We start from the raw sequence: 27,354 nt of genomic DNA, 5'->3' as shown, positions 1-27,354 counted from the left end.
GCAGAGACACTAACAGTGTCCCTACGTCAGGGATAGGCACCTTAGCGTGGAGCCAGGGTTTTGCTACCTGGCTTTGGACCCCAAAGCCAGTACTTCTGTCCTTCGTTCTGGCAAATCCATATAGGCAGGGATACCTGCAGCATTCAGAATGACTTTTGGAGCCTGGGGCGCAGTGCTGTGTCAATTTACCCGCCAAATCCAGAATCTGGCCTTTTACAGACAGAGCAGTAGCATAACATCTCGTGAAACCTCGATTCCTCATAATTTTGTTTTTTTTTCTTTTTAATGCTTCCTACTGATTTATACATATAAGCATATAAGCACACGTTAAAAATAAACTCACTTCAAAAAAATAGACTTAGAAACAGATACAGGTTGAATCTTCCAAAGCCTACATACACACACAAAAAAAATATATATATAAAAAAATACAGGCTATGTCAAAAACAGCTGCGTACCCACTGCCTCTAACCAGACCTGAATCACAGTGTAAACAGAGACATGCATATCCTCTGTGCATGCAACATGTCTGATTAAATATTTTGTTAGCCAACATGTTTTGCTGGGTTGGTAGAAGGATTTTCAGAGCATTGATTTCTGTTTCTAAAGGTCTGCTGGATTTAGATATATATCTTACATTATTCTGTTTTGTTAGATTTTCCAAAGGGGCTCTGAAAACTTATCAAAGTAACTTCGGAGAAAGAGGCTAAAAATATAATTCTGTAGACTGCAGGAATAAATACTGGAAGTCACATAATGCATTTACTTTTAGGCAGAAAAATTAACTTTTGGGAAAATATTGGCACCAGCGTGCTCCCTCACACACTGGCCTGTGCTTTTCATATTATTGTCGGTTTCAGTAGTAATTTAAAGGAATCTACAGTACCCCTCATTTATAATTGCAAACAGAAATAATACAATTATAGTAATAATGGACTACTGCTACCAGGCAGACACCAGGCCAATTTCACTCTTACCTCCCAGGGCTCCCAATCGCCTTTTTTCCTCTCCTTGCAGAGGAACCCTGCCCAATTTCAGCATGGAGGTGCTATCCTCCACTAGCTTCTCTTGCTCGTGGTTTGAACGCCAATAAGTAAAAGCAGAAAGCTACCCCCAGTGAAAACTAGAAAGTCAGTAATATAAGAGCAAGATAAGCGCAGTGACTTGACACATATCCTGAGGCAGTGAATTTGAATCCATTCCTTGATCTGAAGTGCCAGACAACTTTCAGGTTTTTGATATGCGTATGCTGCGGTAGCTTTTATTGAAACAAAGAAGAGAAAGAGAACAAAGGAACAGAAGGAGGAAAGAGAGAGCATCTCATCCCAGTTGTGGCATATGCAGTCAGAAGATTTAACTTGGGTCCACAAGGCTTAATGCTAAAAATGCAACGATAACCCTGCCTCGGACTGTTTACAGCACAGACTTTGCCTACGGACAGCCGTGCCTCTCCATCATGATATTTTAGGGGACTTTTTACATGTATTCGAAGAGAAGGCATGTCTCAACAGAGGGGTCACCTGGGACAGAAGGGACCACTGATGAATTTAGGAAGACCATTTTAAACCTGACTGATTTGGCGTATGCAGATCTCCCTGCCCACTACCGCTGAAAATCCCCAGCTCTGGCTCCTCTGCACCTCCCTACCCTTTCCCCGCTCAAGTGTTCACAGCACCAAACTCATCATTGGTAAGCATAGTGGGGACAGCTCTGCTGAAGCCATGGAAAGTGGCGAGAATTTGGCTTGTGACTGCTACAGCATCCCTGACCAAGTGTTGATTAATGTCTTCTACCCTCGCTACCTGAGGGTAATGAACAACTGAGCCCTAACACCCCTAACACACTCATTCCTCTTTGAGGAGGTATTTGCATGTCTCCTCCCAGACTTCTGTTTTCTGCACTGAACCTTGCCTAGTTTTAATTACTATTCTAGTTCTTACCTTCAAACCTGTCATTCTAGTTGTTCATGCTCTACTATTTTTTCTGCTACATGTCCTTTTAAAAAACTGTGCTACTCCAAATCTTTTTTGCAGCCAAGGACTATGGAAGATTGCAGTACAAGCGATATTCCCATTTATACAACTCAATGTATGGAATTATGGTTCTTTGGGGAATACTAATTAGTTTAATCAAGTCTTGTGTGGATGACGCAAATCTACCACATTAGTTTTTGTAAAAATACTCATTTTCTTCCATTCCAGATGTATAACCTACTCATTTTCTACAGATAAAATGTCTGTGGTTTTTCTACAGTTATAAACCACTTAACATCTTTCTCTTATGGCATCTCATTTTATTAATACTAGTATATCTGCCCTCTAACTTTAAAAAAATTACACGATGTTTTAATTTCATTTGATAAAACTGAGGTGGATTGACTTTTTTTAAAAGAGAAACAATGATGAGATTTTTTTGTAGTTATTCAAGGAAAATCTTCACCCGATTCTTTGACTTGTTGAACAGGTATGAATGCTTTTCTAATTTAGAAGTATGTATGTGATGGACAAAGAATGGGTGGATCATCACATTCAGTCTCCTGAAATCACAAGCAACCATGTAACTGCCCACAAGGATACAGAAGTCTCCTTTTATGTGCACCGTAATTCACACAGGTGCCCCCAACACCTGTAGGGCAAAACCACCCACGTGCAGGCTCCCTGCAGAAGCAGGAGATCTGTGGAGTGAAAGTGCCTGGACAAACAAAGCGTCCCATACTAAGAAGGAAGGCCAAAACATCTCAGCAGCTCGTTTCCATGTGACTTGGCCATACAACTGCCAAGCTGACCATCTCTGCCCCGCAGGGTGAGTCGTGCAACCAAGAACCTGAGAGGTTTCTCAGCATCACCAGGAGCGACCTGCCCTTTCCTACCACAATCTTTGGCTGTTCCTCAGAGGAATGCGAAGGGGCTTCACAAGTTATGCTTTAAAGAGAGAAACGTATCTTTTTGGCTCTTGGTTAAGACCAACCAAGGCAACTCTTACAATATCAGTACGATTTGACAACTTAACAAGCAGGAAGTGCCCAAGTTTCATTTCAGCATACTTTGAGGGATAGCAAAACATTAAAAAAAAAAAAAAATCCAGAATCACTCCATCTCTGTTAAATAATTCCTATCACAAGTTTACCGGGACTGGTGGAAAGACAGCTTTGCTTCCTTGCCTCAATAACTGCATCAAGAGGCTGTTTGAGGACTTCACTCTTCCAATGCTTAAAAATCTCCGCAGTTCCACCCTGAAACAGGAACTGCTGAGACCCATGTGAACTCATACTACTTAGTTTAATAATTTTGTTTATTATAGCTCTTGTTTTGCTTAAATCTCATTGTATTTGTACCATTTCCTGAGAGCACTAAATCCATCATACCTAACCAAGCAAGCTGTGCTGCAGTCAGTACCAAGGGCTGTTCAGTGTCTGCTACATGAATGCTATCAGCAAATCAGAGCACTTTTTTTAGCTATTGAGGGCTGAGGATGTGTTTTTTGACCTCTTCTCTCTATTTCACAGAGACATTCATGGGTACAGATTCCTCATTGTCTGCCTGGTAATATTCTGGCCTTTGATGCCAGAAGCATGCAGCAACACTAGCAGGTAACACCAGCCCTTCACATAAATGAAAGTCCTTTGTAGTTGTACATTAAAAGTCACAAATCATTCTTCCTGTTGTGGACCACTGATTTTACAGCTCACAAAGCTACTACGCGCAGAGAACACCCTGAGAAAACAATCTGGGAGGTGTTTCATGGGGATTTGGTGATGACCCGTCTGATGTCCCAGATGTAGCTCATTGCCACAAAGCCCAAGGACCAGGTGGATGAAAAATGTTTTCACAACGTTGTATGCTAAAATCAAAACCAATACCCAAACTTCGTTTTGGAGGGGCTATAGCCCATATGCTACATGGTACACACTCATCGCTGCCTGAGAGCAGTTAGATACAAAAACTAACAAGGGAAGAAGTTATTTTATTGTTGCCTAGCTTGTTGCCCTTATTGTTGCCCCCATCTCCGAAGCATGCAATGGTAGCCATGCACAAAGACAAGCTCTGCTACCAGGTTGACCACAGATGCATTAATAAACTGAAGAAAAGCAGCACATTCTTTTCTCACAAAATAACCTCAATGAACTTTTTTTTTTTTTTTCTTTTGCAGTCCCAGTGTTTAAAACCAGCTGCCATTCGGGAAATTAAATTCAATACCTATGATGTGATTTTTGAAAGTACAGCTTTTCAGCAAAAGGGAGCTGAAGTATATCCAGTATTTCTGAAAAATCAGACTATTTAATTGAGTGTCTGTCTGACAAGGACATAAGCCTAACTTCACACACCTGTTGTGAAAGCCTTGGGCTTCAATTAATGGCAGGCAAAGGATGCATAATTAATATAACAAGAAACCAGGAAATGAATATGTTAAAGTTCCTACTGCAGTTCTAACTTTGTTATAACATGCAGGTCTTTTGTTGGCTTTCTCCATAGAGGTGAATTTCCTGTTTTTCCTAGTTAAATGTATATACCAGAAATTACTCATTAAATGTCAGGAAATGCAATTCGACTGAGTTAACCATGTTGCTGGAAAAACCTGGATGGAGCAAATTATTTGGTGTCACTTATTTAATAAGATATTACCTCCCTTCTCTATTTATGAATTGTTCATGATCAGACTTGCATTTTTACTAGAGATTTTTCCCCTTGTTCAAAAGCAGCAAGTAAATGACAAGTGATCATATTCACTGAGAAGGTGACATCATTCAGAAGATATTCTTGACAGCAGGTTCAGATACTTACTACTCTCTACCCAATCCCTGTGCAGAGGTCCAACACAGGGCTCTTTCATCAGTTAAGTCCTGCTTACACCTTCAAAATACAAAATTTTAATGCACAATACTCAATTTTACCTCTGTGAGACTGGCCACAGAATTCACAAGCTCCTGAATACATTCATTTTAGAGCCAGTGTAAACCTCAGCAATGGCTACGAAGCATGTCAAGTACGAATGGTCAGATGATTATAATATTCACATGTTTTTTGCAAACAGACAAAAAAGCCCAGTAATTTCCTTCAAGTGAAACTTTCTAGGTAGCAGATTTAAAACCTGTGTCGCTAGTAAGAACCTCCCTTTTCTATTTCCTTATCTTTGAATTATTTGGGCCATCTTATCTTTGAGCTAAGCAGGGCTGTTTGCATATCCCAAAGCTAGTGCATTAAATCTCACAACACCCTTCTGGAAGTTGAGCAGTTGCACATTGCTATTTATCTGAGGTACTGGCGGGGTTTCATTACGCAAGGTCACATAGTAAAACTAACTGAAGGTGAGGTGCACAGAATGTTACATAAAAAACTAGAAGGAGGGGGTTTTTTAATAAAGAACAATTGTGCAACCAGTGAGCAATGAACTCAGGCAAAATTTGGTTTATGGGAGATATATTACTAAATATCCCACAAATACAATTTCTGCATATGGGAATATATGCAGAGATGGGAAAAAAACAAAACCCAGCTTGCAGAAATGCATATGTAGTCAGAGATACTATGCTATACAAACTGCCTATTGGAACTGTGTCCCATGTCAATACTGAGGAAAATAAAGAATGGAAAATAACTCTGGAATTGAATAGAGACCCTGTCACAGTTAAATTTGATACTTGGAGCCTAAGCCAACATACTGCCAGGACAGAAAAAAAAAGGTATACAAGAAAATCAGGAAAAAATCCAAGATGGAAAAAGTAAAAGTTAAATTAGCATCATACGGTGGAGAGAAATATCAATAATTAGGCAAATGCATAATAACCCTATGAAGTCAATTACTTTTATGACAGTGGGACTGGAAACACAGGCAGTTTTAGGGCTGAACATTTGCAAAGAATTAAGACTGGTTAGAACATACAATGGGTGCTGTGTATGATCTAAACAGACAATAAGAAACCAGAAGAATTCAAAGATATTTTTGATACAGCAGGATACAATATGAAGAATAATTTTTTTTTTCAACCTGAGGTAACCCTTTCCTCCCCAGTCACTGTTGCACCCAAAAAGCTTCCATTCTGCCTCTGCAGGTACTAACATACACAAAAATTGAAGAGAAAGTCTAAGTATAGCCCATAAAAGCAGCCAAAAGAAAGCAAAACAACTTGTTGTTACGAGTCCTACATTTTCTTGGTTTTTCTTCCAAACTAACTTTATTCCACTTTCTGGCTGTGCCTACCTTTGAGCTACCCAGACCACAGACCCTTTGCATGCATCTTTGCATGGGTTTGTAAAATGCCTCATAACAGGTCTCACTGGTGAAAAGTTACTCTCTCCCCCTTTTTGATCTGAGCAGATGCCTGCTCTTATTTCTGTTGTTTGAGGCCCTAGGTGAAGACAGTGAAACATGATGCATTGAATCAGTGATACCACTCACAGGGGTCAGGGCTGTACCCATGCCCCCACGCTCTCTAGGAGCGGGGCTACGTTGTGCCGTATTTCTAACGCACCCCAAACCTTCCTGCGATGCCTGGACTGGGAGAGCTGCTTCTCTTGCAAACAAGGCAAACTGTTTGCTCTTACAGAGAGCCCTGGAAAAGCACTTCGAAAAAAATGTTAAATACAATTTCATTTCACAGAAGGTTGGACAGGCAAGGAGAAGTGACAGGACTGAGACCATTCAGCAACCCCGTGACAGAGCTGACACCAGAGCGCAGCCGTCCTGGATTCTGGTGTAGCGCTGGGTTCACTAAGCAGCAGTAGCAGTTGGGTACTATTCTAAGGGAAGTGACTGCTTCTGTAATAACACCACTTGAGTTCACATAAACGCATACATATTTGGTAGATGCTGTAGCCACCACTACAGCTCCGAAAGCAGACAAGTATTGTTGTTGTATCTGTTTCTCATGCTATTTTCATTAAGCTCATGCAAGTATTTTCTTACCGCTAGTAAAATAGACCACCCATCAAAATTTAGAATGGATTTTTTATTAGAATAAATATTTTAGATACTCACCATGAGTATCTAGCACATTCCATTGGAAGCATCCTGGAGGGCTTTTGCAATTATTTACAAGAGCTACTTCAAGGCCTGTGCAAACTCACAAATATCTTTACATTAACTTCGTGAAGGTCTGGCTTAAACCATATTTATTTATCCTCATAGTTTAGGTATAGCAGTTTCCAAATTTTACAGATACAAAACCAGAGGCATACACAGGTTAAGGCCAGATCCACAGATGAAACTAAGCATCCATACTGAGTTTACATACCCAGAGACGGTAGGTTGAGTCTCCAAACCCATGTCTAGACCACAGATTTCCCAAGTCTGTAGATGATGATATTTCTGCCAGCAGAGTTTTCTTAGGTGCCTGCCACCTCTGCACGCATCTGGGGCTAACTCCAGAATGGTGGGCCTCCCAAGCCCCATCAGCAACCTTCTCCTAGGCATTGCTCTGCTGATTTCCCATGTAAAGGTCCATCCCACAGGTGCAATCAGAGCAAACCTACAGCACTTCTAACAGTTAAAAGCACAGCCAAAGGCAGCGCCTGCCTTTTATACATCAGCCTATTAGTCAGAATAGTAAAGTAGGATTTGAGCACGTGACCCAAATCCAATGCATTCTTCAGGAATTCCACTACGATAGATCAGTCACTCACCTTCCCAGAGGCATGTCCTACCCACTAAGTTGAGTCACACTCGCTCTTCTTCCTTATTTTCCCCTTCTCCCTCTCCTTCCCTGGGGATTTGAACCCAGTCCTGCCCAGCTGGATATCTGGCAGGAGAGCTGGAGGGAGTCCTTCCTGGCAGAGATAGCCAGGCAGTTAGGTGGTTCCCTGGAAAGTGGGACATGTTCATGGTGGGAAGATTTTGGTAAGAGATCCAACCACTAGTGGTCTATATGAAGGGGTGAGAGCATGGGACCAGCCGAAGCTCCTGCTCTATTTAAAACAAACACTTAAAAAAAAAAACAAAAAACAAACCCAAGGTGATTTTGCCTCTGTTTTGGGAAGGAACAATACAGATGCTGAACTCCAGAAAAGGCTGCAGGGCAGTAAATCCCAACCTGACATAGGTCCTTCCATGTCAGCCTGTGCTTGATCCACAGAAAGGGGGTAAGTTTAAGACACCTCACTTCCCTTTGGCATCCGTTGCCCAGGATGCTGGTATCAGAATTGGATCCCACAGCTCCAGACTCTTTCCCAGCCTCCACAAAGTCCAGACACAAGGGGTCAGGCAAATAAATCCTGGGGTATAAATCCTAAAACCAATGGCAGCTTTCTGACAAAATCACTGAGCCCAGAGCATCATCCCTGATTTCCTAGCTTTTAGCCTACATCCTAATCAGCAGACAATCACTCCTTTAAATACAGTGAGAGTGTATTCAATACTGATTTGTTACCAAGTAATAGCATTAGAAAGGAAATACAGGACTTTTTCATAAGGTTTCATTTTATTGCCACCTAAATTCCTGTCTGATGTAATACACTGGAAACATCTCCTGGCAAGATGAAAATTTCTCCTCCAAAGTGATACCCCACTCAAGGAAACCACTTAGGAGAAATTAAAATCTTGTTCAGCAAAGTGATTCGACTTCCCTGCTATTTGATTTGCAGTTCATCTTTAGAAAAGTATACACATTTCTTAGCTATTAAGAGCTGAATTTCTTAAGTCAGTAAGAAATTAGGCTCACTCAAATACAGAATAGTTCCATCAGTAGTCAGAACAGATACCCCACTCCACCCCGTATTTAATTTTATTTAGTGCTTTTGGTACAAAGGACAGACAAGCTTTAAAATGCTAGAATTTTAAAAAAAAAAAACAAAAAACAAAAAAACACCACCAAACAAACCAACAACAAACCTATTTTGATGAATTAGCAGCCTGCAATGAATTTCTAGTCAGGGCCTCCATTAATATAGCTTTGAATTTTTTTTTTTTTTTTGAGAGAGAGGGATAAGATGAAATTCCTTGAAAAGAAAGGCCTGGTTTCAGTGATTTTATTTAACTTAAATGCTGCTTTTGCAAGGTCACATGTCCCCATGCTTATCTTTTCAACACATAAATATAACTACCCATAAATATAACTAGTTTCAAGGTTCAGTTCAGGAGTCTCATGATGCTCACAATTTAAGAAGTTACTTGTAGCCTTGATACAACTGTGTGATCACCTGGTTAGCTCCACAAAATTAGTATTTCAGGGCCACTTAAACTAGGGGATCCTAACATGTCCTGATATGTTATCAAGAGTAACTCCATCAACTTCAGTGAAGAAATGTTTCTGTAAAAGCCAAGTAGATGACAAAAGAGTTATACATAAGAGCTTTTCTACAGATAGATAAATATGCCTGAAAAAATAACTTTTTGGAGATTACACTTGGAGTGCTACATGTATTCATATACTCACAGAACAAGTACGAGTGTAACCATTGTATGTATTATGAATAACAACACAGAGCTTACAGTGACCAACAGCAAATCCCAGATTATGTATTTGATCTCTTTTCAGTCTATTCATAGACAAAACCAGAGAGAAGTTCTCCATTACAAGTTCTGTTGTAGGCAATGATTGGTCCAGTCAATTACACAAAGTCATTGCGTTGTTTCTGAAAACGGCAAATAAGAGACAGCACTAGAATGGAAGTGAGGAGGCTTAGCCGGAAGAGGGAATGACTATTTTAAACCACTTGACTTATCAGAGTAGAAGTGTCAAGTCAGAATATAGGGCTGAACTTTGTTGTCATCTCCTGTACATTGCCTAGAACCATAGAAAAGAATTGCTACAGACTTTGCAGAATTTTTTCCCACAGTCTCTGGAAAGGAACTGTTTTTTCTGGAACACTGTCATGCTTTTCCTGCCCCTTCTCTATTCCCAGGACAGGTGACTGCATCAAAAACAAAAGGAAAGAAAAAGTTTTAAATTACTTGTTTGATTAAAAAAATGGAAAAATCTGGGACAGAAATTATAGAAAAAATTGTGGGGAGCATTTTTTTTTTTTTTAGAAAGGCTACTACTGACAAAAAAGATTTAGACATTTCAGTTAGCTTTGCTTAAGTTGGTGCCTCAATCCCTGAATAAACGTCAGTCCACTACAGGCGTCTGTTCCTACATCCAGGCGAATTAGGGTTGTCTGGTATTAGCCTGGGGGGACCTTGGCTCGTGGTTCATATCCCCTGACTACCCGCTTATTTGCACTGGGCAGATCACAATCTTTCTGTACCATCATCTATTCCCAATAAGGAAGTGGAAGCTTAATTAGGCACTGGAAAGTTATTTTAGTATCCCAAGTGGATGCTGTCATAGAAGGAAATCGTAACTTTCCATTGAGAGAATGCAAAATAACTCATGCCAGCTTGTTTCACTCCTCTCCAAGAGGCAGCTGTAGTCCCGCTAACTGGCTGTCAGAGTGGAGGGCTTTGATTTTGGAAAGGGCACCAGCAGGACAGCTGCAGTCTGCACGGAAATCCAAAGGATGGTAACTTGGACCTAGTTGGTGGTCATGTTTTCTTTGATTCTGGGAGATTTCATCTGCTGCCATCTCATACAGCCCCATGCAAAGACAAAGGCTTTTCATCATCTGAACGTTGGTCCCTCCAGGAAGAAATTAAATTACCTGACACAAAAAGGGACAGCTTGGAACTGAGGCTGTTTCTGTACTTTTCAGGACTGTCGAATATGTGAATTGAAGTACGTGAACAGCAGTTAACTTGGTGGCTGGGTTCCCTGCATCCCTACCTGGCCACTGCAGACTGGTCCCTGTGCAGCACTCCTCCAGCGGTGCTCAGCTAGCACTGGAGCCAGGACCACAACTCAGTGGGAGCCACAGCTGGGTTCCCCTTGCCCCAGTACTCTCCACAGAGATAACGAGGGAAACCTCCTCCAAGCACTGTGAACTGTGCTCACCAGCGAGCCAAAGGCACAGGTTGTGCTCCCAACTTCCACCTTACACCGAAGGAGAGGAAGGGAGAAGACCCCCACCTGCTTCTCTGTCTTTGGGACTGGGGAAAGAATGAGAAAAGCAGTCCAGTGTCTTTAACCTCCTATTCTCCAAACACAAGGAAAGAAGGTCCAACGTCCCCTGAGGCGTCTCCAGAAGTTTCCCTTTCCCTCCAGAAAAGGGAGCAGAGTGGTGTGAAAGAGCAGCTGTGGATGACAAGAGAGAAGGTAGCAAGGGTAAGCCCTGTTTCTATAGGACTCCCCAGGCTCTCAGTGTAGGACAATGCAGAGAGCTCTCTGGGCCTAACCTATTTTTTCCCTGCAAACAACAAAAACAATGACACAAATGACAGTATCCACTCCTCACTGGTTTTGAATCAAAATAAACCTAACTCCAGAGTTGCTTTTCAGCCACCTTGCATCCTCTGTTCCCCCAGTGCCAAACTCTCATACAGACTTTATTTCCATTCTCTGCTGCAGAACAAACCATTGAAGGTAATTAGCTATTCTTTCTCCTTTCCTCCCCAAAACATGGAAACTCACGTAACAGGGGAAGGGCAGGGGGAAACTCTGTGAGTTTTGCTGCTGGTCATGTAGTTAATTTTGCTGATTGAGTCATGGCTCTGTTTTCTTCCTGATGATGTGCGTGATTTTGAGCATAAAGGCAACAGACCCACGTAACAACCAAGCCCAGGGCCCTGGCCTTCACCATTTTCCACCAAAATATGGGGGCTCCAGGTCCCTTCCAGAACCAGCATATTCACACCTCATCAAACCTCCAGTTCTAAAACAAAAGCCTGATAAAACGGAACTATTTTTTAAAGGGTTAGGTAACTTTTTCATACTTTGCTTCCTCAGTGGTACCTTATATCTCTGCAACATCAAAAAAAACCCTGGATAAAATAATAAAGGCAACTCTGCAGAGAAAACACTGAATGGCTTAACAAACTGAGGAATGGTCAGATGAAATCACTCCTGAACAGGAAAAATACATGGATATTGTTCAATATTCTTCAGCTACCCAATACTAGTGATTCCCAAAGACTGCTCTCACTCACTCAGAAGCTTTTCCACCCTGCAGCTGAGAAATCCAGTTACCTGACAAAAAAGGGATCAGGAACACTTCCCTTCTAGTACCGGATCAAGCATAGAAAGTGTTTGCGGTCTCACGTGCCTCCTTCCAAGCCACTTGCCCCTCCCCTACCCTGTCTCCTGAGCTGCAAATCTGTGTATCTTCCCAGTTCAGCTTCCCGATTCCTCTTACTTGCGTTGAACTCTTGAAATTTTTCCACATTAGAAATACCTGCATGGTTAACTTGGATGTGTACTAATTTATCTAAGAGAATTATGGAGAGCTTGAGGATGTTCACTGTGAACTGAAGAGATGGAAATGCTAAGCAAGTTATCTTTTCCAAGTTTTAGTCGCTCATTTATATGAAATGAAGTCTAGAAAATATGTTCTTCCCCCCTCTGGCCTTCAGTTTTTATTACCTTTATTCTTGTGGTAGCATTTCACAGTTTCCTTAGGAGTCTTGTGGTCCAAATAAGACTCACAGTTTCAGTGTAAAGAACAGAAAACAAACCTCCAACCTCACAACTCTAAAAGCCACTCTTCTTTCCTTTAGAAGGACAAAACCCCCTGTCTCTTATAAGCCACTCCAAATCTCTCCCACTTATTTGCAAATTTCTTTTGTTTTGCTTGTCATCCATATGTTTCTGTTCTCCTTTGTTACTCGGTGCAGCAGAGGAAAAATATTAAGATGCTACTATTAATTTACACTGATTAAGTAATTCATATATCTATAAAATGAGCAAACTGCCATTTCAGCCTGTGTTCCTAGTCACTCAGAGTAGTCAGTCAATGCAAATGATCTGCTTTGCCCTGTCTGCCTTCTCTGGTCACTGGGAAAGCTGAGCTCTTGGTCAAAAGCCAAGTGATGGAATTGGTCATTTCCTGTTTCTAATTTTACACTGCGGGCACTTTCTCCTTGCAACTTTATAAAGCTCTTGAAGAAGCTCTGGGACCATGTCAAATAAGAAAATACAACATCAGATTGGGAGGACAATGGAATAGCCGTAAGAAAAGGTAGGTTTAGTAGCCTCCCATGACTGTTGGTGGCATGCTCACCGTGTATCAGAGACGTTACCAGGCAGCGTACAGCAGATCTCTCCTGCTTTCAGAAAAGCAAAATGATCTTGTCTGTGCAATGGTGTTCTGCTCTTTAATGTGATTTATATTTGAAATGCTGGGGTAACACCCAACAGAATAAATTTCACAAGAAAAAGGCCAACATGATGACATGGGGAGTTACTTCCTCCATGCTGTTAGCAAAGGCAGGATTGTACATTGCTTTCTGTGGCTAAGGGTACTTAATAGATTGGGGTTTTTTGCATAAAAACCCTTGGTTCTGTAGCAGAACTCCATTTTCCACAGCACATCACTCTCCTATCTGGTTGAACTGGTGCCACTCATGACAGAAGGAGCCATATAGAAGGGGAGTTCCACTTACAGAGAGGAAAGGGCATAGGATGCTGCAGTCAGTGGACTTTGTGCCACCTGTTACAGAAAGGCTCTACTCACCCTTTCTGCTACTGCCTGCAGGGAAGAAAGAGGGAAATACTTCGAATACTCTGAATCTTCAAGTTCACCTGAGTTGCCTTCAAGAATATCTCTATAAGGGTCAGATGTGTGTTTTTTCTCAACATAAGATCGGAGACTCTCACGAAGTTTCTGAGCTGGGGCTTATGAAAAATCCATAGATCTCACACAGCTTGACAAAACTGCAAGAGCTGGCTTGTCTCAAAGACCGAGCAGAGAGGTACGGCATGGTGGATGCCCTATTAATTATTTTTACAAGTCCACTAGACCAGGAACTCATAAAGGGACCCATTTTTACACACAGTGTGTATGTCTCACTCTAGAAGCTATGCAACTCCAGAACGAGCTTTGTTGTGACTACCGAACACTCAAGTTATATATTTCAGCACGGGAGCTTGCACACAAAAGCCTGGAATTCTAGCAAATCTGTTCCACTAGACCTCTTCTGGTTTGCTGCATCAGGCTGCCAAGTATGTGGGCTCAGAACTCCAGCTAGAGGGAAGAGAAGGGACACCATATGGCATCACTCGAAATATTGTTCTATTCTTACCATTCAGTCTCTTGGGAGCTAGTACTCTTAAAGCAGCATTTTCAAAAAGAATCACAAGCACATTTGCAGATAGAAGCGTGGTGACAGTTAATCAAACTGGTTAATTAGGCACCTACATAAGTGTAGTTGTGCATGTAGTAACTACACCCCATGCTCAGCCCAACTTGAAACAGAGCTAAATATGGGAAGCAGAACAGATCAGAAAGCCCATTGAAGCGTTACTGCTTTTGCTAAAAGAAAATGTGAATTCTGCCAAATGCGCTTTCCATGAGAAAGTTTTGATTTTCTCAGAAGTTTCTGATTTCCCGTCACAAAAAGTAAAATTTTTAGCTCCAGGATGTGCTAACCCAAATCACGAAAAGCCGTCGTAACAAAAATCATAGTGTCTCTTTTCAGCCTCATTTTCCAGTCATCTTCTTAGTCCTATTGTCTCATGGGAACGGTAATTCAAGTACTGTGAGCCCCCCTTCTCCTTCCTCTTTGGCTCTTGGGCTTGAGCACATTTTCCACAGTGCACCACAGTATTCTTTTTATTTGGACTCCCGCAGCTCATGATGGAAAGAGTCATCTGAATGGGGAGTGCCAGCCCTGGAGGAGAGCAGATCACGAGAACCGCAGCTTCCATGAGTCACTGCAGTAGATGCATGGGGCACAGAAGATCAGGCCAGCAACTTTCAACATTTCCCATTTAAAAATTGCTTTTTGTCCCAGATCCGGAAGAGAACGCCAGAACTTTTTTTGCGATACAAATTCACATTCTTAACCATCTCTAATCATATTAAAAATAGGCTTATTGCATGGCCTGTTTCCTGGCCTCTTTGAAGCCTCTGATTCCTCAGCCTGACTCCATCAGCCCTGTACCATATGTATCTGTGACAAAATTACTGCTTTCTTTGTTTTATGATATACTAGCAGCGTAGCATCTGGCAATGTGGTTTGGGTTTTTTGTTTTGTTTTGTTTTGACGGGAAAGAAACCTCCCAAATTCTCCAGTCAAATCCAAAAAGACATTAAATCAGCACTTTTTTAACTTATGCACAGAGGACGGGGGAGAATTTCCTGATTCATCAAATGAGGATGCAGGCACGTGTATGCCCGCACGCAGGTGGCTGTCACACGGTGACACCACAGTAAGAAGGAATGGGTGCCCCTCCGTCATCACACAGCCCTGCCACGCATGCCAGATGGCTGGCAGGGAAAAGGTCTCAGGCAAAGCCACCCGAGATGAGACCAACCGTGGGTTTCAGCAGTTTAGCAGGAGACAGGGCTCCAGGGCTTCTGTCATGTACGGTGCTTTTTCCTGCGCTTAGAATAAAGCTCGCTGACTTCCCTTACACGCAGGATATGTCCCCTCCTCCTTTTCATCATTCCTTGTTGCGAGTGCCCTGTCAGTGAAACGCACATTTCAACAGTGAGTCTCTCATAGCTCCCCTTATCTTTAATTTCCTTCCACTATAGTCTATTTTATGGTGCCTTTCCTTTGCTGGCAATTTTTTTTTTTGCCTTCCCATTTCAGCTGCAATGGCCAGATCAGGATCAAAACTTCTCACAAGTTTAAGGGAGAGTCTGGGGGCAGAAAATGCCACACAGGACAAAGCAGAGATGCAGGTCAGGGCAATAAATGTGTTTGCCCTTCACGTTTAGTTTAGCCAGATCACTTTTCAGCCTTGTGCTCTGTGACAAAATCACTTTCTCGTCTTAATTATCCATTTTAATTCTGCCCTACTAGCAAAAGGCTTAATCCAAAACCCAATAGATCGGAGTCTTTCCTTCAGATTAGGCATAAACAGCAGGAGCAGTAGCAATCATCCATTTCATCATCAATTTTCTTAGAATGTGCCTGTTGGGGAGGAAGGAAAAGCCTCATCCCTGGCTAAAAATGTCTTCTTGCAGGCCAGGGTAGGAGCTGTCTCCCTCTCCTGCTTGGGTGCTGCCCTCTTCCCTGGGTGGCCATCAGTTGTGGAGGGGCCACGCAGTGAATTTTCTGTTTCTGGATGGTTGCCCTCATGCCCTCCAGCAGAGGTGCAGTAGCAAGGAGGATGAAGGTGCAGGAGGAAGAGGAAGGGCAGGACTGCCCAGGCCAGAGCGACCCTGGTCTGTGTTACAGGGATGGTGGCATTACAGCTTGGCAGCAGGGAAACAGAGCAGTGAAACATTTTGGGGGGAAAGAGGCTGAAAAATCAGACCAACTTTCTCCTCAGTTTGACTGCCATATGAGGCATCCCCTGCCAATGTCTTCAGAGCACGTTTTTTCAGTTCATAGGAAATTTAAAAAAAAAAAAAAAAAAGTTTTCAGGCCAATTGGACCAAAGTCAAATTTCTAAAAAATAAAAAATCCTCACAAACTGGAAATCCTGCTTTTCAGCCAGCTCTGAAAAACCCTAATCAAACAGTTTGAACAACTCATCAACTGTACGTTATTTACTCTAGCAGTATACACAGTTTTCCTATTGGAAACACTTATGAACAGCAAGTACATTCACAGAAACCGGGACTGGTTCATGCACGACTGAGTAAAAAGTGGGATGAGAGGGGAGTATCCGGAGGGGGAATATTCAAGGAATATTCATCTGTGAAAAGCCTGATGATCTCCTCTGTTCCTGTAACTGAAAAAATTTCTTATGAACGTCTGCATGTTCACACATATCATACGAGGTTCGTCATGCAAAGCTTCACTTTTTACTGTTCATGGCAGGCTATTCTGAGAAGGCAGTGTGTCTCCTATTTCAGGCCGTAGGGAAGGTCGCCTTGTAATAGCACAGTGTGTAATGGGTTTCATTGCGCCTGGGAACCAAAGAATGTGACCTTTGAGCAAAATAACATGAAGTAAAAAATGCCTTCAGATCACAGTTAGGTTGAGCTAAGAGTACAGGTGGCGAGGGAACGCTTTGAACGTTGTCCGTGTGGCCTCACTGTGGCTCCACAACGATTAGTCCTTCCCCTTTGAAGAAAATGTGTCAGTGTTTTAAATTTAGGGAGGAAAAGGGGAAAATTCATTAAGGGTTGTCCCATCCCTAAATAGTCAAAAGTGATGAATCAGGAAGCGGATGTTTGAGCAACTATCTGAAGATTACGAGACCAAAAAAAAGAAAAAAGTTAGATTCATTTGTATTTTCTCTGAGTTTTGTGACTATCTTTAGGATGCTCCTGGGTCATATTTTCAAACTTCTTCACAGTCTGAGGAGTAGAAACTTACTTATATAAAAATGAAAACTGAGATTCTCACCTAATTAAATGTCTCTGGGAATGGGAAGTTATAGGGAAAAAACTATCAAGTATCACGAGACTTGCAATAAAAATCACAGGACTTGGCAACACTGAATTAATCACGAGTTAGGAAGTGATAGCACTTGTTCTAGCTGAATAGCAAAAAACAAACAGGCATAAACCTTATTCAAAAATATTTTGCAGGCATGACTGCCAAACTTTAGTTGGCTGTGAGTAATACTATTCATTATTTCAGAATATTCATATAGCCAATAGGTGTTTCTGGAAATCCTTGAGAATCCTGCTTTTTTCATAATGCCAGAATGATTAATTTGTATTGAAAGTTTGTTACTTGCCAATTATCCATCTACTGTTTAAAAATCTGAGTCACACGATCAGCAGCCAGAAACAATACCATGCTGTATGTTTAGACATCCAAGATGCATAACGAATATTCAAAGGAGAAAGTTTGCAATCAAACCGCAGGCTGAAAATTAAGCACTGAAAGTATTTAGCTAAGAAGTGAGAATAATTAATACCTTCTCAAAAAGCCAGAGCAATTGCAAGACGGGATGTACCACAGAAAGGAAATTACATTCATAACAAATATTATTTAAACTTAATATTTGGATGACCACAAGATATTAGTTCTAACTACAAACAAATAAACAGGGATGCTCTTCTAGCCAGAATATAAAATGATCCCTAGTTTCTATTGCAGATTTAAGACTGTCAGTTTAGCTCTGCTTATACAAACGGATGAGGCAGATGTACTTCTTAGCCAGTCTGGTTTGGTCCATCTGTGCAAACTTCCCAGTAGAGCTAGATTTGCAGTTCAGCGTAAATCCGAGGTAAACAGCACGTATGATTTATATATGGGTTATCGTTCAGCCAAAGTCTGGCATTTCATTGATATGCCTGTTATTTAGATGTATTCAGAAGCCTTCCAATGCATATGGGTTTTCCCCTTGCAGTGACTGTATTCTCAAAAGAGATGCAAGAGCCAGATCTTTTCTATTCCCCAAGGTTAAAGGAAAAAGTGAGATGTCCTTTGCTTTTTCAACTCCTTACCCATATAGAATAATTCATCTGCTGATATTCATAAGGTGACTTCCACCAGCAAATGTAAAGATGTCAGGAGGAGAATTTTTAAGCACATATGTAATTGTTTATGATTGGTATCTGCTTTTATTTAGCATACTTGCTAGCGCTCTCTTTCTGTTGCTAGTCTGTAAGAATCTTTCTTGACCAAGAAATCTGCTCTTTAGGGAACTATATTTCATGTTCTTTCACTCTTTGCAAGCTCTGCCATAATAGAATCAATGTATCAAATCAATCCCACAAAGCAGCCAAACAGCCTAATGGTAAAGGTAGGAGACGGAGATGTTTTCTAACAGAAATTTTGGCAGGAAGGGATTCATGTGTGTTTACCCATTTCCTATGCTTCTCCTTCCCTTCATAAACAGTGTGGGAAAAGTGAGACACAGAGAAAGTGTCTTGTTTGATCCCCGATAGTATTTTTTTATTTTACCTCAGAAAGCCTTGACGAGAAACCCCTTTGAGATTTTTGAAACCGCATTTCTGCAGCTAGGTCCCCTTGATTAATAAATTTTTTAAAGACATTTGTTGCACCTCTGTACATCTTGCATTCCTTCGCAACACCGAGCAAGCACGACCGTGTCACAGGTGCCAGCGGAGCACCCCTCTGCTCCTCCAGCTCTCTCCCCCATTCAAGTACAACTCGTAATCCTTGGCACAGGCATACGCAGTTGGGCACTTTTACTGTCCAGCCGCCCGCTTGGAGAAGGGGTGCATGGAAAAAACTTGTCACCCCACCCTAAGTTTTCCACTGACTTCCATCCACTGTAGGAAGGGGGGGGTGGGTGTTGGTTCTCCACATTGTGCCCCCAAAACACCACCCTCTGCCCAGCCCTGGGTGCAACGATGTCCCCGGGCGGCAGCAGGCAGCGGAGCTGGCTGATCCCGCTCTCTGCCTGATGCGGGAGGCACGATGCTGACAAGCAATCTGCAAGCAGCGTTGACTATCCAATTTAAGGATGTTTGGGGAACGATACAGGGTAAAGATCTGAAAGCAATGATAAAGTCAATTCCCTGCCCTGCAGCTGGAGCTGTGCAGGCAAAGCCTCTCTCCGTTGTGCTGCCAGCACCCTCTAGGGGCCCACACACACCTCACAGCGTTAGCGCAGGCTGCGGGCTCGGCTGGGCTCGGCAGCCGGGGCTGCGGGCAGCTCCTCCGCCGGGCTCCGCTTCTGCGCCCTCCCTCTCGGCTCAGCCCAGCCACCGGCTGTCTGCAACAGGGGGTACCGGAGGACAAATTTCGGCTTTACCTGCGAGTCAGAGAGAGGTTTACTGGGGAAGGGGGGGGGGGGGGAATCAATCTCGAGTGCAAAAGGGTAGCTTGCATGCCTTCTGCAGCTGTGCAACTGTCCCAGAGCTGCCTGCTTGAGTTATGGCTCATAATTCTCATGGAAAGTTCTCACAGTTCATGACCCAGGAGATCCCAAACATATGATTTAATCGGGCATTAGTCAATGTCGAATTTTTCCTTTCCCAGCGCGTCTTCTGATCTATACCACATTGTCAGCATCTCCCTGCAGTGCAAGGGAGGCACAAGGCACCTTGACGCAGGGCGAGGAAGGGAAGAGGGGAAACGGTGCTTGGACTAGAAGCAGCTGCAAAACTGGACAGATGTGGCCTTTAAGGATCCCACATGCTCATTCTCAGCCTATCACCCCTACAACCCATAACGTGTCCATATTTATGGAAGATGACAAAGGTCTAAGCCACTTCCAAGCGAACACATTTCACCAAACCGGCATCACCTTCAAACTCTCTTTATCCTTTTCTCCCACTGCACAAGTTGCTGCTCCCAAACCTCCTCTGCCGCACAGTGAACTTGCGTGTCTGCTTGTAACTGCAACTGAACAAAACTTCTGTTCTTATTTACAGTGATCCTCGCTGAAGAGCTTTCACTTTGCACTCACCTCCCACCACAGCTTAACTCTTACCCTTCGGGCTGTTGGGTCCAGAACTCCTAAATCCCACAAAAAGGGTGGGATAAAGTCATGCCTTATGGAAATGAAGACTAGATATGCTACTGGCTTCGGGAAAGCCACACTGTCCTGATGTGTTTTATGGACACTAGCTACCCAATACCACCGTGCTCCCTCCTCTTCATGGTAAAAAGTGTTTGAATGATTATTTTATTTGGAAAACAATTGCATTTATCTATTAATCACTGTTCACTATTCATTAGTTATTATTCTCTTCTCCAAAAATTTCAGGCAACCAATCAAGGCCAGGAAGGAAAATAATGTGCCAGACTTTTTTTTGAAGAGTAAAAGAGTGTAGCTGTATATTGATTCATTCCCGCTAAGAACAAGACTTTATGCTATTTAGGCCACAAACCACTTGTCACAAACACCAAACAACTAACAGATGGAGCGGGTAGTCGGCAAACAAAGCAGAGGTTGAAATCACATTCCCCCAAACGGTCTGGCAAAAATCTGCTGAAAACAGGATGTCTGAGTGATTTGCAAAGAGAAGAGAGGCCTGAATTAGGGAACAAATATTGTAATGCCCTAACAAGATCTACATACTAGATAGTGTGGGTCTTGCTTTCCTTCAAGCTGCAAGACTGGGTAGGCAATCCCAATTTTAGGCTCAGGCAGGAGACGGTACTCTGAAGAGCAGACTTTCTCTTCCTTCTCCCCACAGCTGCTCCACACAGACATAAGAGAAGGCAACAGTGAAACTCTCCCAAACAGTAACTTGTACCTCTTATAGTCCTGATACATAATTGGGCAAATCTTGTCTTGTGAGCAGCCTCAAGTTAGTTCAACACTGTAATAAAGTGCTCAGCCTTCCTCCTTTTCCATTTCTTCACTCCAGAACCATGTAGTGATGAGAGAGAGATGAGCTTATGATTAGTCCGAATTACTTTAGTACCAACCAGATAGCTCAGTTCAGGCATTTGCACAATCGTATTTGGCCAAACAACCATCCAGACACAAAACTGGGAGAGGGGCTGCTGGCAAAGAAGAAATGACAGGATTTAGGGTCCTGTTCCAGATGCGTATAGGAGACTATAACTTGCCAACAGAAACAGAGAAGAATTCACCCCACTTCTTCTCCTATCCTTGCAAAATCCTTAGTTCAACAGAAATCTACTAAAGGAACATCGTAGGGCAGAGTACTCTTCTTGAAGACCTTGTAATAATTAAGAAACAACCCATAGTGTGGAATAAATATGTAGATGAAGAACTGTGTTGCTGCCTTGTAGATCTGTATCATGTAAGCAACAGCTCTGTCCATGTTCTGTGGAAATGTGCATTGGTTCTATCAGGTACAGCATTTGCTATCTGACAATACACACATCAATCCGCTTGGCCAGAAACAGTTCAGGTACTGAACTACCTTCATGTAAAAGATGACAAACAAGGAACTCGAGCAGAAAATATATATAGAGAGATAGACTTTGACATAGATTTCTAATGCTCTATGACATTCAGATTATATCATGTTGGGTTGGTTTTTTTGGTTGGGATTTTTTGTAGGATGTCATGGCTTTGGACAGCAAGATGAGCTGATGGCTTCCTGTAAGACCTGCAAAAATTAGTTCTTCTTTGGTGAGAAAGATCCTGGGATCCTTGGTATCTGCTTGTTATTATGAAACATTCCTTCAGGTCCCCAGGAATATCTATAGTCCTCTGTGGTTAAAGCTACCCATTGGAAAATCACCTGATAGATGTGATAGCAACCAAGAAATAGGTCTTGGGAGGTATGCAAGGTGGTATGGTTACTCCATAGCAGTGTTGATAACTGAAAAGGCAGGCATTCAAGGCTTTCAGAGAACCCTGTTTAGGAAAGTTTTGTATGCTTGGCCACCACTGTGGTGAGAATATCACACAGAAGGCCCTGGACAGCTTGGGCAGGCAAGAACTGTTCTCTTCACAGCCTGGATTAAACCTGCTGGAGGTGAAAGAACAGACTGAAGGCATTCTGGATCCCCACAGCTGACATCTCTGTGTTTCTCTTCCCCCTGCCTCACATTCTGCTCCAGTGGAAGAGAAGAAAGGGAAAGTAAAGGTTGCTTGCTACTTCTCCTAAAAGAATAAAACTGATGCCAAGTAAACAACATGCTGCAGCTAAGCAAGCTGTTGTGGTCTTGCCTGGCACCAGGAAACCAAAGGTGAAAGCTCTGATGGACAATTGTAGATGCTGAACAGCAGATGACTGTGGTTGTGATAACATAAAATACTTCTTCCTTCTTTTGTGGTAAAATTAGTACACTTTTTCATTAAAATACAAATCTGTTCTTTTTTCCTAATGATTCTACCAGAAATACATAGTCTGGGACTGTACAGCGTGCTTTTAGCTGAGGAAATTGATCAATGGGTGATCACTTACCACAACCAATCTTTGATGAGGACCTCTTACCAGTGTGATACCTTCGACCATATTTACGTGTCCTAAATGCTACACATGACCTCCACTCTCTGGCCTCTAGAGCGTTCTGTTCAATAGAAAGTACTAGCCTAAGTAGTTCTGGCTGAAGTTTGACTATCTGGTCCTTAGTGCACTGGTTTCACCCAGCTCTCCCAAAGAAAATCACAGTCATCAATACCATGTAAGAACTGAGACATTTCTTTCTGATTCCGTCATCTGAGCCCATGATTTATCCCATATTGCCTTCCCTGGCAGAATAATCAGGCACACCGTCTATTAATAACAACAGAGGAGGCGGAAAGACATAACAAGAAAACTGTACCAAACGCTTTATTCTGCCTGGGATGTAGAAATAAGACTTGACATAAAGAATAACTGCAATGAGCATATGATTTATTGTTTATACCATGTCATAAGACAAAGCTCTTAGATATTAGTGGCCTAATAAAGCGATATAATGCTTGCTATGTGTTTATCCATGTGGTAAATAGATAGCACAATTGACACCTGAAGCACTGTAAGAGGAGCAATGGCTACAAAATCAGAACTCTGAGAGGTAATGGCAGAATTTATTGCTAATTCCTTCTCTCAGGAAATAAGGAAACACATTACTCTCCAGTAAAATTCAAATATCTGGTGAATTAAAAGATTATTGGTGACAACATTACGATACTGCTTCCCTTTCCTCCACCTTTTGTAGGAGAGGAGGACATGCATTAGAGAATTCCTAGCCTGACATAAAACTCTTGCAGCATCTCAACACAAAAGAGGCTCAAAACTAGAAATCCCATTTTACAAAGAGGTTGAGACTGTGACATTGTTTCTGATGCAGAGTGAAACCATTTCAAGAGAAAAAACTCACAATGCAAAGTCCAGCATTGCCCCTCTGAGTTATTGCATCCGCCTGTGGCCTGGGTGACCCTAGGAGCTAACTCCGGCAGAAGAAGGTGTGACCATCAGTAGCTACTTTCCACAAAAGCACCCGAAGAGCAAGACTACTGCCATTATGAGAGATACCTGTTATTGAGTTGAACACTACACCGTGAAGCAGGATAACCTTTGGGACAGAGATATTTGAAGCTTTCTGGTAAAAGTGAACATCATTAAAAAAAAAAATCCCAACTCTAGTGGCTATCCCCCAAGACAAGCTAAACTTTCTAGGTAGCACACAAGTGGCACCAAATGACCTTTTAAATTCAAAACTCAGCCATAAATCTTGGGCCACACACACTGTGGTTCATGTGGACTGAAGTCATCTGCCTGTCTTCAATGAGCAAATGCTTAACAGCGTCCTCTCCCCAGCCCTTATTTTTGGGTAACTGGTTTGAGATAAAGGTCTCTGATCCTTCACGAAGAGTACTGCAAACATGAGGCTACACAGGGATTAAAGCCTGCTCTCAAAGAGCAAGAATGGCAAAATTGGGAAGCGAGCGCATCAGAGGTGAACAGTGTCTCACTTGGCATCTTGACTCATTTTAGCAAAGAGGAAATCCAATCAATGTGCTCGAGTTTTCCAGAATGCAGTCATGAAACAGTTGCGGGCCAGACTGCAGAAGTCTTCTGTCTCTAATGGATCATCTATTTGCATAATAAATCCCCTTGACACTGAAGGTACCCCAGTCTAGCTCTGTTCTTCTTCATATCCATAAAGCCCTCTAACTCGGGTGGTAATTTTGCAGACTTTGACTTGCCCTAAGTAACACTTCTTCATGTCATGGGGAGACAGTAATACCTCTTCTCAGCAAGTGCAAATTAGCAAGAGTATCTCCTACCAAAAGGCACAGCCTGCTTGTTCTTTCACTAAAATATTTATATCTGTCTCTGTAACAGTTCCTTTAGCTAGGAGCAAAACTCTAGTTAGGCAAAGCACTGGGAAACTGCCACATGCTCCTGCAACTATATGTTGCACATAAAATAATTCAAACACACTATTAGAGTGTGTAATTTAGCTCATATGTAGTTAGAATGTGCAGAGTTTGCCAAGTGACTGCATCCAGCTGGAAAATCAATTTATATATGCCAGTTTAATAAAACCTGAAAGTCTTCCGCAATACACGAAGAAATGTTAGACAACGTTGAAATTGTACATTATGTAAAACCAAACGTAGTTGTAAATTACAGGCTGAGTGTGAAGGATCATTCGTCCCCTGCCAAAATTCATATAAGCGGTTGCCAATTTGGGGACGGAGGGGGAAACATACCGTAATAAAATGAAACTTTGTACAACTCCAAGTACAAGCTTCCAGGGCCAAATTTTGGCAGCAGAAACTTTAAAACAAAATTGACTTCGGCCTTGAACCATCTCTCACTGATTTAAATCTGCAGTAGTCAGGGGCTACACTGGTGCAAAGGAAAACAAAACACAGGTGACTTGACGCTGCAGAGGTCTTTCTGTGTACTACAAGCGAGCCCAGAGCTCTCAATCTGAACTAACTACATTGTTTGTCTCCTGAGTTTCCCATTCATTCTCACTTTAGAAAGCACTATTTTGTTGTCCATGAACTGCATACTCTATTGCTACGTGTGTATAAATTCAGCCCAAGCTCTAACTAGGCTATCCATTCTCTGCCTCTGCTTTGCTGGTGACAACGGGCAGGCGGCTTGGTGGGAAGAGTAAGATGTTGCCTTGTGATTGCCATTGTGGGGTACAGGTGCAAAGCAATGGGTGCTACCAGTCCTGTTCTGGAGAGTCAGACACCAGCACTGCAAATGCCACAGCATGGATGCTGCTAATTACCGTGCTTGCTTCTGCTCTCAGAAGAGGGATGAATAGTTAAGGAGCACTGCCTCCTCCCTCTAGTGTCTTGCTTGAAGCGGTATAGGGTGAGTTGGGAATGCCCGCAGGAGACAAACACAGGACTTCAGTTTTCAGAGCTCTCTGTTAATACTTCTTACTAACACCAGCAAACAAACTCTCGTTAGTACTAGGGAACACACAAAACTGCAGAAGTGAACCAGGTTTGTTGCACTGGGTTTGTTACTCTATTTTGTGGACAAACCATACAAGGCAGGAAAAACAACACTCATCTGCAAAGCAACGCTAGTCTGATCCTCTTCCCATGTATGGCCCTATCTGAATTAACTATTTAGATTAAATTAGTTCTTCATCTGCACTTGCATACAGGCTTGTCTGCAGAGGTAAGATGAGTGCCACAGTTCTGGGATGCACATTACTTGCACACTGCCTACACCGCCCTGACTAGGTCTCCCTTTCAAGGTGCCCCTGTGATGCAAAGTGACCAAGAGCAGCCAGACAGAAAGCGATTGCAGGGCAGCTAATGTGAATTTACACCCTACTTGTGAATCACCCTGACTTTCCTCTGAAGCAAAAACAAAAGTGACACAGACTCTTCATTCAACCCTTACTGATATCTGAGGGATCAATTCTGTTCATTGTAGCATTACAAAAACCCCAAGGAAACTCCATTTAGATCAATGGCTATGTCATCAATATCCTGGCAACTGAATTTGGCCCAGTTTCTAACATTTGTATCCTAAAAGCATTTCCAGCTTGTGGAAGTTGGATGAAGTTTTCAGATACTCTGGTTATCAAGGGAATTCCTCAAGCCTTTCAGATGAATCAAATGCATCTTAGCAAACTATTTCCTTCAGGGTTGCAGGAATCAATCCTTACTCACATGAACAAGCTTTTACTCTGGCACCTTAACCTGCTAATCTCCTCTCCAGTCTCCTCATTCACCCCTCGCTTAGGGCATGCTGTTTGTTGGCACAGAGTGTTGGCATACACCTTTGTTTTCACACAATATACAGTTTCAGCTTGGCTTAGCACTTGACAACCTCAGTATCAATGCAACCACTCACAGAAGTAAAGGTCATTGATTTAAACCGCAAGTATTCGAGATTACTTTTTTATGATCGCCACTGTCCAACATACAATTAGGCTTTCATGCACAGAATGTGTTTCAAGAACTGCCAGTAATTTTCATTCCATATACGGTAGGTTTTATGCCAATACATATGCTTTATATCTAATGGCACAAATATCTGAGAGAGTGGAAGGTCCATCTTTTACAGACAATCCAAAGAATAAAATAAAATCAGAGAAAGGAATGGAAACATGCATACTCAGCAAGAACTCTAGCAGGAAAAACTTTCTAGGTGATTAAATACAAAAATGAGCATTGTCCAATAGGTAAAACCATCGTGGGGCATGTGTGCACACCAGTCACAGAAGTGCCTGGAATGCAGAGCCATTCAAGCTCAGCTTTTAACAAGGCACTTCTGGACCTGGACACAGGCCAGGTATAAGAGCCCTGGGCCCAGCATGGGCTAATTTACCCAGCTCTTATGATGGCGATCTAATCTAACCTGGTTTATTGGCTTTGAAACAAACTAGGAACACTCATGCAGCCAGTAACCATTCCTCAGCTGGGGGGACAGCAGTGAAGAGCTGAGCACAAAAAGACTGTGTAGCTAACTTTGCTAACTTTGTTCCCCAAGACCATTCCTGACTATGGCCTTATACCAAAAAAAAAAAAAAAAAAAAAGAGAGAGAGAGAAACACAGACAAGGCACCTCGTACAACTATTTTTCTAGATGTGGCAATGTCAGTTTAAAAAGTGTTTACAGACCCACAACTAGTTCTCTTTCCCTTCATTGAAATACAGCCATT

The sequence above is a fragment of the Nipponia nippon genome, unplaced genomic scaffold, assembly GCF_047370975.1.
Source record: "Nipponia nippon isolate SJK-2023a ecotype South Korea unplaced genomic scaffold, ASM4737097v1 scaffold_1, whole genome shotgun sequence".
Lineage (NCBI taxonomy): Eukaryota > Metazoa > Chordata > Aves > Pelecaniformes > Threskiornithidae > Nipponia > Nipponia nippon.
Note: the sequence above shows the minus strand (reverse complement) of the source record.